The following is a 12,114-nucleotide window of genomic DNA, read 5'->3' as shown; positions in this document are numbered from 1 at the left end:
CAGCTGAACTTTCCGAATCGAGGTGGAAAACGCACGGCGCAGCCTCTCCAGGTCATTGTTGCGCACACAGTGGAATTTTCTCTGTCCTGGCGCACGTAGGCACAGCTGAAAGCGGCAAGCTTAGAAAGAGCAGGGTTGCTCAGGTGATGCCTCCGGTCAGATACACACTCCCCGGGGCTCTGAGTCCCTGGGAAACCAGGTCACAGTCACCCTGTGACCTGTGCCCGTTCCCAGCCCTGCCCCTGACCTCCAGCTCTGCAGCCTCCTGGCGGGGCTGCCATGCGTCACCTCTGGACCACTGGGAAGTCACGAACTGGCCTCACAGCTTTGGAGCATCCATCTCCCCCTGCCTCCTGGCACCCACATCTCAAGTCTCACCAGGCTTCCAGAGCCCCCAGGATGGCCCTCTGCTCTCAGAGGAACGCGCTTATTCCACGGCAAATTGCTTCCTTGCCTTCCTGTACACCTCGCCCCCTGGGCAGCTCTTGGTCGGTGCAGGGGGAGGGCTCCTCATGTTCTTTCCAGGCCTGGCAGCTGGCAGGCGCTTGGTCAGTGCTGGCTGAATGGAAGAATGCTGGTGGGGCAGGTGGGCAGGAAATGGAAGAGATGAAGCAGAAGGTGGAGGATGGCTAAGAAGTGAGAATGTAGGAGAGCCCTCCCTGAATCATTCTCGACCCGCTGCAGACCCATAGGATCCCCCTGTCTCTCCTTGATCCTGGTTCTCTTGGCCATAAAGTAAAGGCCTTGGGGGTCCAGATCCCAGAACTCCTCCCCTAATCTGACCCTCGATGGGACTCAGAGCCCAGGGCATACAGGGGGATGCATGGGACTGTCCCAGGGCCAAAGACTCAGGTTGGCAGAGGTCTGGACCAAGACACACCACCTGGAAGGATCCACCTGGGACGGAGAGGGGATGGACAGAACAGGGGGACACTTTATGCTAGGATCAGGGGCCCCTGATCTTATACTGCCCCTGTGCAGTATTCCAGGCTCTGGAATAGTGTCCAGATTGTTGCCAAATTGTGTCTGACTCTCTGTGATCCTGTGGACTACACCACACCAGGCTTTCTGGTCCTTCACCATCTCCCAGAGTTTGCTCAAACTCATGTCCATTGAGTTAGTGATGCCATCCAACCATCTCATCCTCTATCGCTCCCTTCTCCTCCTGCCTTCAGTCCTTCCCAGCATCAGGGTCTTATCCAATGAGACTGACTTTTTGCTCCACCAGCTCCACATGTAGGGACGTGGACTGACTCACGGAGGCCCCCAGCGCAAAGCATCGCTTTCATTCTTTAGGCTTGAAGGTCTCTACGCACATGCACGATGGATCCAAGCGAAGGCGCTCAGTAAGGACCAGGACCCAGGACCCTCTGTGTAAATTACCTGGCCTGACAGCTTCAGTGCAACAGAGTGATGGCTGAGTGGGGATGGAAAACAGGGACGGGCCTGGCACCAAGCCTGCCCCCTCCGCCCCCCTGCCCTCCCTGCCCAAGCAAGCTGTCCGCTGGAAAGTCTTCCTGCCATGAAGACAGCCGGAGTTCCTGAGACCCATGCTCCTTGTCAACCTCTCCAGCCTCTGCATTTTGCACAAGCCCTCCTCCCCTCTTCTCTGCCACCTGCCCTCCTGTGCCCACATCTCACCCCCTCATCCGCCCCCCCACTCCCCACCCCACAGCTCCTATGTCTGCTTCTCCTCCATTCCACACCCTGGATATTTCCTCCTCTGGGGTCCTTCTCTGCAAGACTAACTCCTTCCCAGTCCTGATGCGTATTTTCCAGCCAGAACTGGTCCTTTCTGTCCTCTGCCCCCACTGGGATAACAACGGGGCCCTAATTAGCATGCAGGGTAACTTAGTAACACGGTATGTTTCCCCACCACGTCTCGCCTCCCTCATAACACAGTTCACAGGGACTTTAGCTTTTAGGGGCTTCCCTGGCAGCTCAATTGGTAAAGAATCCACCTGCAATGCAGGAGACACCGGTTCGATTCCTGGGTCAGGAAGATCCACTGGAGAAGGGATAGGCTACCCACTCCAGTATTCTTGGGCTTCCCTGGTGGCTCAGATGGTAAAGAATCTGCCTGCAGTATGGGAGACGAGGGTTCGATCCCTGGGTGGGGAAAATCCCCTGGAAAAGGAAAGGCTACCCACTCCAGTATTCTGGCCTGGAGAATTCCATGGACTGTACAGTCCATGGGGTCACAAAGAGTCAGACACGACTGAGTGACTTTCACTTTTTAGCTTTCTATACTGCCCCACATTAGTTGATTCTATATTAAATATAACAAGAGCCAACATTTATTGGGTGCAGACTATGGGCTAGGTGCTGTAGAGGTGTCCCTTGTGGATAAATTCATTGAACATTCATATCTACAGGCAGGGTTGCCGCTGGAAAGTTACTCATAGAGCAGCCTTGGTCCTACTTGCAGTAACGCCATCCGTAAAGTAGACACCATCATTATCATTGTCACCATTGTCTTTGTCATCATCATTAGCCACATTTTATAAATGAAGAGCAAGAGACACAGAGGGCTTCAGTAACTTGCCCAAAGTCACAGAGTTAATAAGTGACAGAGCCAGGATTTGAACTGGCCCTTTGACTCCAAGTTCAATCAGTGACTCTTAATTATTACATTCTGCTGTTTTCTACCATGTTGGGCTGCCAACGTGTGAGTTTGGGGTGTTGGAATGGAAGAACTAATGGATTAGACGTCTTCAGGAAGAGCAAGAATGATGCTTTTGAACTATGGTGCTGGAGAAGACTCTTGAGAGTCTGCTGGAGAAGACTCTTGAGAGTCCCTTGGAGAGCAAGGAGACCAAACCGGTCCATCCTAAAGGAAATCAACCTTGAATATACATTGGTGCTGAAGCTGAAGCTCCAATACTTGGCCACCAGATGTGAAGAGCTGACTCATTGGAAAAGACCTTCAACCTGGGAAATATTGAGGGCAGGAGGAGAAGGGGACAACAGAGGATGAGATGGTTGATAGCATCTTTGATTCAATGGACATGAGTTTGAACAAACTCTGGGAGTTGGTGATGGACAGGAAAGCTTGTTGTGCTGTAGTCCATGGGATTGCAAAGAATCAGACATGACTTAGTGACTAAACAATAGCAAATAACGATAAGATGTCTCAGGGGCAGTGTTAACCAAAGCCAACAGACATAAATCAATATGGTGCCCCTTTCAGATCCAAAGAGTCTGTGACGAATCGATACTGCTGTGGTTCTCTGACTCCCACCCTTCCCCCAGCCTGCCCACAGATGTAGCAAAGATCTGACCCTGCCACATACTTTATGTGCGATTTAGGGCAAATTTCTTAATCTCACCAAGCCTCGATGTCTTCATATGTAAAATGTGGAAAAGAATTGTATCTTCCTCATAGTTTGCTCAAGAATGGAAAGAAGTGTGGTCTAAGAATTTGCCTAATATGGTGCCACGAACATTGTGAGCGCTCAAGAAATGGTGAAAGAAGTCTAATGTATTTTGATAAATATGGTGAACTGTAGAGTGTAGACACCTTACCTTTGTCTGCTCTGCTTGTGGCCCAGAGGGCTGAGCCCTGCAAACTACATTTCCCAGGCTCACTTGCCAATAACTTCCAGCTGGGTTCAGCCAACAGGAGGCACTGGTGGGGGATGGAGGGAGGGAAGGAGGAGGAAGCTATGCTGTTTGTCTCTCTGCTTCCAGCAGCATCTTTGCACAGGCAAAGTGCCCTCTCTGGTCTCAGCCCCAGCGAGGCAGTCCCTACCAGGGTGCCAGCTCCAGGGGGCAGCACCAACCCCTGGGCCCTGGTAATAGCCTCTCCTTTTTATGCCTCAGCCCCAGGAAGGAATGCTTCCTCCTATTGCTGACCTCCAGGAGGCCTCAAAGTCCCCTGTGAGTAGAGTTCACTAGAATTAAGAAATAAAAATACAGCAAGCCCAGTTAAAAATGTGCATTTCAGATAAACAATACATCATTTTGTTTTTGTTTTTTAGTATAAGTAAGTTTTCCTTAATATCACATGAAACATACTTACACGGAAAAAAAAATCTTGTTTACCTAAAATTTAAATGTAACTGGCTGCCATGTATTTTATCTGGCAACCTTGCATGTAAGGCCTCTCAAATCTCCCTACACTGCTGTTCCTAGCAGTATGCATTAAATATCCTTTATTAAACTTCCTGGTAAGGGCTCTTTCATTGCTGGATCCTGCTTGATTGGAATGTTGAGTCCGGCATGATGCAGGGACACATTTCTGGAATTCTGAAGTTGCTGCCTTACCCCAGCCTTTTATTCCTCTTCCAGCTCCCCAGGAGTTCAAAGAAGAAGACAGAATTCAAAACTAACATTAATTCAGCATCTCTAGATGCCAAGCACTCAGAAACTTGGCAGAGATAAAACACTTTGCTATCTTAATTGCTGGCATCAGAACACATCCCAGAGAGAAGTTTTGTTGAGGAAAACACCTTAACAAACCACTTGGGGTGGAATCAGAGACCCTGAGGGCAGAGGCTAAGACAGTAAAAGGCCTGGCTAATGGAATGCTTGGGCTTCCCAGTTGCCTCACTGGTAAAGAACTGCTGTGCAGGAGATGTAAGAGACACGAGTTTGATCCCTGGGTTGGAGAGATCGTCTGGAGTAGGAAATGGCAACCCACTGCAGTATTCTTGCCTGGGAAATCCCATGGACAGAGGATCCTGGTGGGCTACAGTCCATGGGGTTGCAAAGAGTCAGAAATAACTGAGCACGCACACAACAGGATGCTTAAGAAAAGCCTTAAGCATCTGGGAGATCTGGGAAGGGAAATTCCAGCTGCTCTGTTAGAAGCGCAAATCACCCCCAAACCTGAAGAAGGAAAACCACAGTTTTATTATGCTCATGAATTCTGTGGGTCAGAAAGTGGGCTGGAGCACAGCAAAGTGGCTCAGCTGGGAAGACTTGGCCGGATGGGCTGCCTCAATGTCAGGTAGCTGAGAACATCAAGAGGCACCTCTGTTCCCCAACTGGGGATCACTGCAGCCTCAGCTGGGGCTGGCGACCAGAGCCAGCATCACAGCGTCTCCATGTGGTCTGGGCTTCTTAACACTATGGTGGCCCCAGGGGATCTGGATCTCTTACACATCGGCTCAGGTTGCCAAAAGCAGGTGTCCAAGGGGACAAGGCAGCAGCTGCATCGTCTATAAGGTCCTGGACTCAGAAGCCATGAACATGACTTCCCTGTTGTATCAGGAAGAAGCAGTAACAGACAGACCTGCTTAGAGTCAAGAGGGCGTGGAGAGAGACCCCGCCTCTCGACCAGAGGATGGCCAGTCACATAGTTGAAAAGAGTGCAAAATGGGAGATGGTGTTGCCATCATTTGGGGATAAAAGCACATCTGCCCCAAGGAGAGAGAAGAGAGGAAAAAGAGGAAAAAGAGAAACAGGAAAGGGCCAGGCAGTGAGAATAGCGTGTAGAGAGATGCGGCAGGGAGAGTAAGTACATGGGCGGAGCCGCAAGGGGGCCCCGGAGGTAACAATGGGTCGTTGACTGCATTTGGATGCTGCATACATGGTACTGGGATGAATGTGGTCCTCTGCCCCCTCTAACTTTAGTCAAGTATCCTGTACCCACAAACACCCTGGGCTGGGGTGTGTGTGTGTATACACACACGTGTGTGTATGTGCACAGAAAGAGATGGGGTTCCATGCTTAACTTGTCAAGCTGAATACGATGAAATGAAGACACTCAGACTTAAACAGCCCAGTGGAAAGGGGAGCAAAACTCCAGAGCTCTGAACCCTTGAGCTCAAGTCCATGGCAATTTGCAAAAACTTGGGGTGGGAATTAGATTGCCATAGAGCATTTAGAAAGGGGAGTCAGGGCAACCTGACAGCTCATAATATCTGACAACTCAACAAAAATACAACTCATGTATTTATTTATCCAAAAAAAGCTTAGTTTGTGCACCTACCTTGTGTCAGAGACACTGTGCTCAGAGCTGAGACAACAGGAACCAACACAGCCAGTGACCTTGTGCTCCTGGAGCTGACGTTTTAGTGAGATGGGCAATAAACAAGGCAGCAGATACAAAAATGTCAGGGTTGACCAGCAACCCCAAATCTCAGCCGCTTAGGACAATGGGACTTTCTTACTCATGGAGAAATCCGGCATGGGTGTTTATCAGGGCTCCTCCGATTAGAAGGTGAAGTCTTCACTAGCATGTGACCCCTTTCCCCATCTGCCAGGACCTCCTCGTCCTCACTGGATGCTCTGTACTTGGCCTTACAGCCGGGGACAGAGAGAGCAGCGAGGACCAGGCAGGAGGTTTGCATAACTGAGTGATGTAACCGAAGGCATCACTCCCACACACGTGCCACCGGTGGCAAGGACAGTCACGTGACCACGCCTCACTGCAAGGAAGGCGGGAGGTGCGGTCCAGCTCGGTGCCCGGGAGGAGGAGGAACGTGACACGTGTGATGAAGGAAAGAAGCATGGTGCTCAGATGGAGAGGAAGTGCGGGAACGACTCAGACTGATCGGCCCTGAGCGGTGGGCTCTGGGCTCAGTGCCAAAGGCGAGAGACCGTGGCTGACTTAGCTGGGGAAGAGTGTGCTGGAGAGATAGGGAAGATGGGCAAATCCCAGAAGTGCATTTGATGTATTTAAGGAACTGGAAGTGGGCCGGTGGGGATGATTTGGGGCAAGAGGAGAGAGGTGGGCAGGGTGCTTAGATTAAGCACTCTTAATCTAAGTGCTTCTGGAGTGTGTCAGGCAGAGAGTGCCAGAATCCAAGCTGTTCTTCAGAGATCTTATCCTCTTTCCCAAGTTCAAGGAGACCTTTATGGGTGTCTGAGTGATCTGAATTGCAGTTCACCATTTCCAGTCTTCACAACAGCTTTAGGGAGGGGATGGCATTGATGCTTTGGTAACAGACAGTCAGAGGCAGGAGTAATTTGTCCAGTTATTCTTGATCTTGGCATGGCCAAGTCTAGTTCCAGAGTCAAGGCTGAGAGAGGGGCCCTGGCTAAAAATAGAAGCCAGAGCTGTATCAGCATCCAAGGCTGAGGATGTGCCCAGAGGCGGTGATGCCCGGCAGCGTGAGTGTCACCCCCCAGAGCAAGCTGCACCTTGTCACCCTGAGGGAGGGCTCCTCCCGGCCCTGGCACACAACCCCTTCAGCAAGGAAGTTCTGGGATGCCTCTGCGTGTGGGTCAGTGGGAAGCTTGACGTCCTTAGGACAATGTGATTATTGCAAAGAGAGTGCAAACCCACTGTTGATATTTGTTGTTGTTGTTTTGAGTCAAGTCTGACTCTTTGCAATCCCAAGGACTGTAGGCTCCTCTGTTCGTATGATTTCCCAGGCAGCAATACTGGAGTGGGTTGCCATTTCCTTCTCCAGGGAATCTTCCAGACCCGGGGATCGAACTCATGTTTCCTACATTGACAGGCAGGTTCTTTACCCCTGAGCCACTAGCAAAGCCCACTGTTCACCCCCCAGTAACAGCCCCCTCCCCAGTGAGGTCCACATGCTGGCAACCGGAATCTGAAAACATGTTACCTTACATGAGAGAGACTTTGCAAATGTGATTAAGTTAAGGGCCTTGAGATGGAAAGATCATCCTGCATCATCCGGCCAGCTTCATGTGGTCACAAGGGTCCCAAGAAGAAAGAGGCAGGAGGGTTGGAGTCCGAGATGGAGATGTGGGCGGCAGGGTGATGCGGGCCCTGATTCAAGGAACGGTGGGCAGCCTCAAGCTAATGATTCTCGCCTCGAGCCTCCAGAAGAAACACAGTCCCATTTTGAACATCTGACCCCCAGAACTGTAATATAACCAGGTCCTGTTGCTTTAAGCCCCTGTTAATTCGATTGCCTTGTGCTCAGTCATGTCTGACTCTTTGTGACCCCATGGACTATAGCCTGGCAGGCTTCTCTGTTCTTGGAATTCTCCAGCCAAGAATACTGGAGTGGGTTGCCATTTCCTCCTCCAGGGGATCTTCCCAACCCAGAGATCGAACCCACATCTCTTGTATCTCCTGCATTGGCAAGCAGGGTCTTTACCATGGCACCACCTGGGAAGATTAAGCTCCTAAGTGTGTGGCAATTTTTCACAGCAGACACAGGAAACTCATACACCATCAGCTAAGACAGAGCCCTGGGAACTTCGGAAGATTCCAGAATTTCTTTTCCATTTTTGCTGTTTGCTTTTCTTGACGGTCATTTTTCTTCCCACTTTTCTGTTTCTCTGCAAGTATTATTCATGAAAACTTTGAAGACCTGTGAGTTCACCAGTGAATGTGGGTTTCCCTGGTGGCTCAGGTGGTAAAGAATCTGCCTGCAAATGCAGAAGACCTGAGTTCGATCCCTGAATCAGGAAGAGTCCCTGGAGAAGGGCATGGCAACCCACTCCAGTATTCTTGCCTGGAGAATTCCATGGACAGAGGAGTCTGGAGGGCTATAGTCCACGGGGTCGCAAAGAGTCAGACATGACTGAGCAACTCAGCACAGCAGGGTGAATGTTTGTGAGTGTCTTTAACTTGGAGCCGGTGTAAGGGCCAGGTCAGAGATGGCAGTTGAGGCCCCAGGACCAGCAGGAGGAGAGATAGCCAGTGAGGCTGAGCAGCTGGCAGGCCTGGAAAGCAGGGCTTGGTTAATCAGTAAGGCTCTTGTTTGTCTGCCTTTGCCTTTTGATGACTTAGCACCCTTGGCCGATGTATGAGGGTTGGCAATATCAGCATTTAATAAAATTTAATGAGTAACCCAGGTCCTGAGGCTTCCATATCTGTCTTTTTTAAACACAGTTCACTGGGCCCAATCTCCCCGGGGACTTTGTTCATTATTCAGTGGCTAAGCTGTGTCTGGGCTGGGGGCAAATCCGACGTGGTTGAGAACATGTGGCCTCCTGTGGGGTTGAGCTCCTGAGACCTGAGCTGATCTCAGGTTCTGGGTCCAACTTTTTTTACCTGCCTCTGCAAGGGACGTGCCTTTGTCCATTCAGCTAATGCTTGCTGTTACTGTTCAGTCACTAAGTCATATCTGACTCTTTGTGACCCCATGGACTGCAGCATGCCAGGCTTCCCTGTCCATCACCAACTCCTGGAGTTCACTCAAACTCATATCCATCAAGTCAGTGATGCCATCCAACCATCTCATACTCTGTCTCCCCTTTCTCCTCTTGCCTTCAATCTTTCCCAGCATCAGGGTCTTTTCCGGTGAGTCAGCTCTTTACATCAGATGGCCAAAGTATTGGAGTTCAGCTTCAGCAACAGTCCTTCCAATGAATATTCAGGGTTGACTTCCTTTAGGACTGACCGGTCATTAACCATGAACTCTACTGCCTGTGCTGAGGAGTATGTGACAGGGTGGAAGGAAAACAGATGAGGGTATTTGGGGCACCGAGTAAGCACCTCAATCCCCGGATATCACTCAAGGTGGCTTAACTTTGCCGTCAGGTGCTCTCAGAGACTCATGGCTTCTCGGAGAGGCATGTCCCACTGTGGGGGCATCGTTCAGGCAGACGAGGCACCGGCAGACAAGTGCCCACCCCAGGGTGCTGGGCTTGGGTTCTGTGCATCAGGCACCGGGCGGCCTGAGGCAAGAGCCGGGTTTGAGCATCCCGGTGGTGAGTCCTCAAGCACGTGACTCAGTCTCTCACAGCCTCAGTTTCCTGGGGTGTAAAATGAGGACAGTGAGTCACGCCAACATGAGGAAGACTCAGGGAGGTGATGGACAGAACGCTGTGCCCTGGGTGGCTGGCACATAGTACATAGTAGGTGCTTAGCAGAGGTGGGGTCTCTTCTCTCCTGTCAGCTCCACAGACCTCACTCCACACCCTCAGAGAGGCTTTCCGTTTCCCAAAATGGAAAGCCTCATTCTGTATGGCAGGGAGCTCCCCATGACTAGAAGCTTCCAGAAGAGGTTGGACTTCCACACATGAAATATGAAGAAAAGACTGAGGGAATTCCCTGGAGGTCCAATGGTTAGGACTTGGTGCTTTCATTGCCGTGGCCCCAAGTTCAAGCCCTGGTCAGGAAACTAAGATCTTGCAAGCTATGCAGCGTGGCCAAAAAAAAAAAAAAGAATTGCTGTTTCATTTAATTCTTAAATATATTTTCCTCTGAGAGGCCACCTGTTGAAAAAGACTTTCTCCTTGCTACTCTGCATCTCGACGTTTAACCCAATGTTCGATCATTTTGTTTTTTGTTGAAGATATTTGTTCATTCATTCAACATGTGTTATTAGGTAACTTCCTGTTTGCCAGGACTGAAGGTCACATGGTAAGAAAAAGTTTCCTAAAAATAAAAATTGTCCTTGCTGTCACAAAGCCTACAGGTGGGACAGAAAGACATTAAATCACTGTAAAAATTGTTCTTGGTTTTCCCCATCAAACTGTGAGCCCATGAAGATCAGGATTCAGTGGGTCCTCCCAGGACAGACGGAGTGCAGAAGCTCATGAGATCCTAAAAGCCGGTTGTTAAAGATGCAGGAATCTTGCCAACCAGTTAAGCCATCAATAGCTTGAAGCGGATGATGGTGGGCGTGTTTACAGAACAGCATCTGGCAAAGGCCACATATCAGGGCCTTTCTCTTCTTTTGTGAAGTGTGGTTTACCAGCACAGCCCCTTGCCCTCTGTACCAGGGGACCCAGACACAGTGAGAACTCATGAAGTACTTACTCTAACTGAGGAACACTCACAATCCGTTTCTTTGAAAGAGGCATGGTCTTGTGTCCATTTTTCAGATGAGGAAACTGAGCTTGAAGAGGTCAGTAATTTGCTCAAGGTCATACAACCTGTGAGTGGTGAAGCTGGACTTCGGACTCAGGTCTCTGGCTCCTGTTCTGCAAGGTCAGGTCTTCTGGGAAAAGAGGACCGTCTACACCGAAGGAAGGAGGAGGGGGAGGGCCTGGGGCTCAGACACCCGGGGCTGCCTGGGGAGGGAGTCTAAGATGCCCCATTGTGAAGTCAGAGTTGGGTTTCTGAAAGTGGAGGCAGACACTGCTTTTGCCTGCTGTTGATCAGTTTTGTTTCCAAAAATATAAATGTCCACCTAAGGTGCCTGGAGTCCTTCCCAGGCAGGCACATGTGAAGCGGACGGAGGTGAGGTCAGCTGATAAACCCTGGGGCTGGTTGCTTAAACATGCGTTTGCCAGTGGAGCTCACAGACAGACCTGCCTCTTTGTATAAGAAGAGGTGGCTCCTGAGGGCTCTGTGTCCCTGGGTGAGCCCAGATCTCACAGTCTCTGTGAACTTGAGGGCTCCATGGAGGCTCGCCTGCTGTGGACTGAGCATCTTGGTAACACGTGTGATTATTAGCACTGACCACAAAGTCAGCACTTGGTAAACATGATGAATGAAGAAGACAGTGTATCTCTGATGTGGATTAAAGAACTAACACCTGTGTTTATTCTGATTTAAAAGTAACTGAAACTTAATATGTCAATTTGAAAAAGACAAATAATTATAAGAAAGAAAGTAAAAGCTATACCTATTAGTTACAGAGATAACCACACTCAGCATTCTGGGATATCCTTTTAAAAAATGTGTGCGTGTGTGTGCCCCTACCCTGATTGAATCACACAATATCTATTAAGTTTATATTTTCTCATTATCACATAATCCTTCATCAGAAAAAGTTTCTCACGCTATTAAAGTCCTATAAAATTTTCATTGTATTGTCTACCTAGCTTACTATCATTCAGAATTACCAAAATATAACTGATCCCCTAAACTGACTTTGGCATTGTTCCTTTTTAATTCTTATACCTAACCTGGCAATGATAATGGTTCTACATAAATTGCAATTCAGGTGTCTGTTTTGTCTTCTTTCCCTTTTGAATGAGTCCCTAGAAGTGAAATTAGTGGACCAGAGAGAATGAAGTTTTCAAAATAATTGTTGTTATTGTTTAGTCGCTAAGTTGTGTCCAACTCTGTGTGACCCCATGGACTGTAGCTCTGTAGACTCCTCTCTGTCCACGGGATTCTCCAGGCAAGAATACTGGAGTGGGTAGCCATTCTCTTCTCCAGGGGATCTTCCCAACCCAAGGATCCAACCTGAGTCTCCTGCTTATCAGGTGGATTTTTATTGCTGAGAAACCTGGGAAGTCCTTTCAAAACAATATTATAAGCCTAAACTGATTTCTGGGCTCCCCTCA

Source organism: Cervus canadensis, chromosome 12 (genome assembly GCF_019320065.1).
Source record: "Cervus canadensis isolate Bull #8, Minnesota chromosome 12, ASM1932006v1, whole genome shotgun sequence".
In the NCBI taxonomy this organism is placed as follows: Eukaryota; Metazoa; Chordata; class Mammalia; order Artiodactyla; family Cervidae; genus Cervus; species Cervus canadensis.
Note: the sequence above shows the minus strand (reverse complement) of the source record.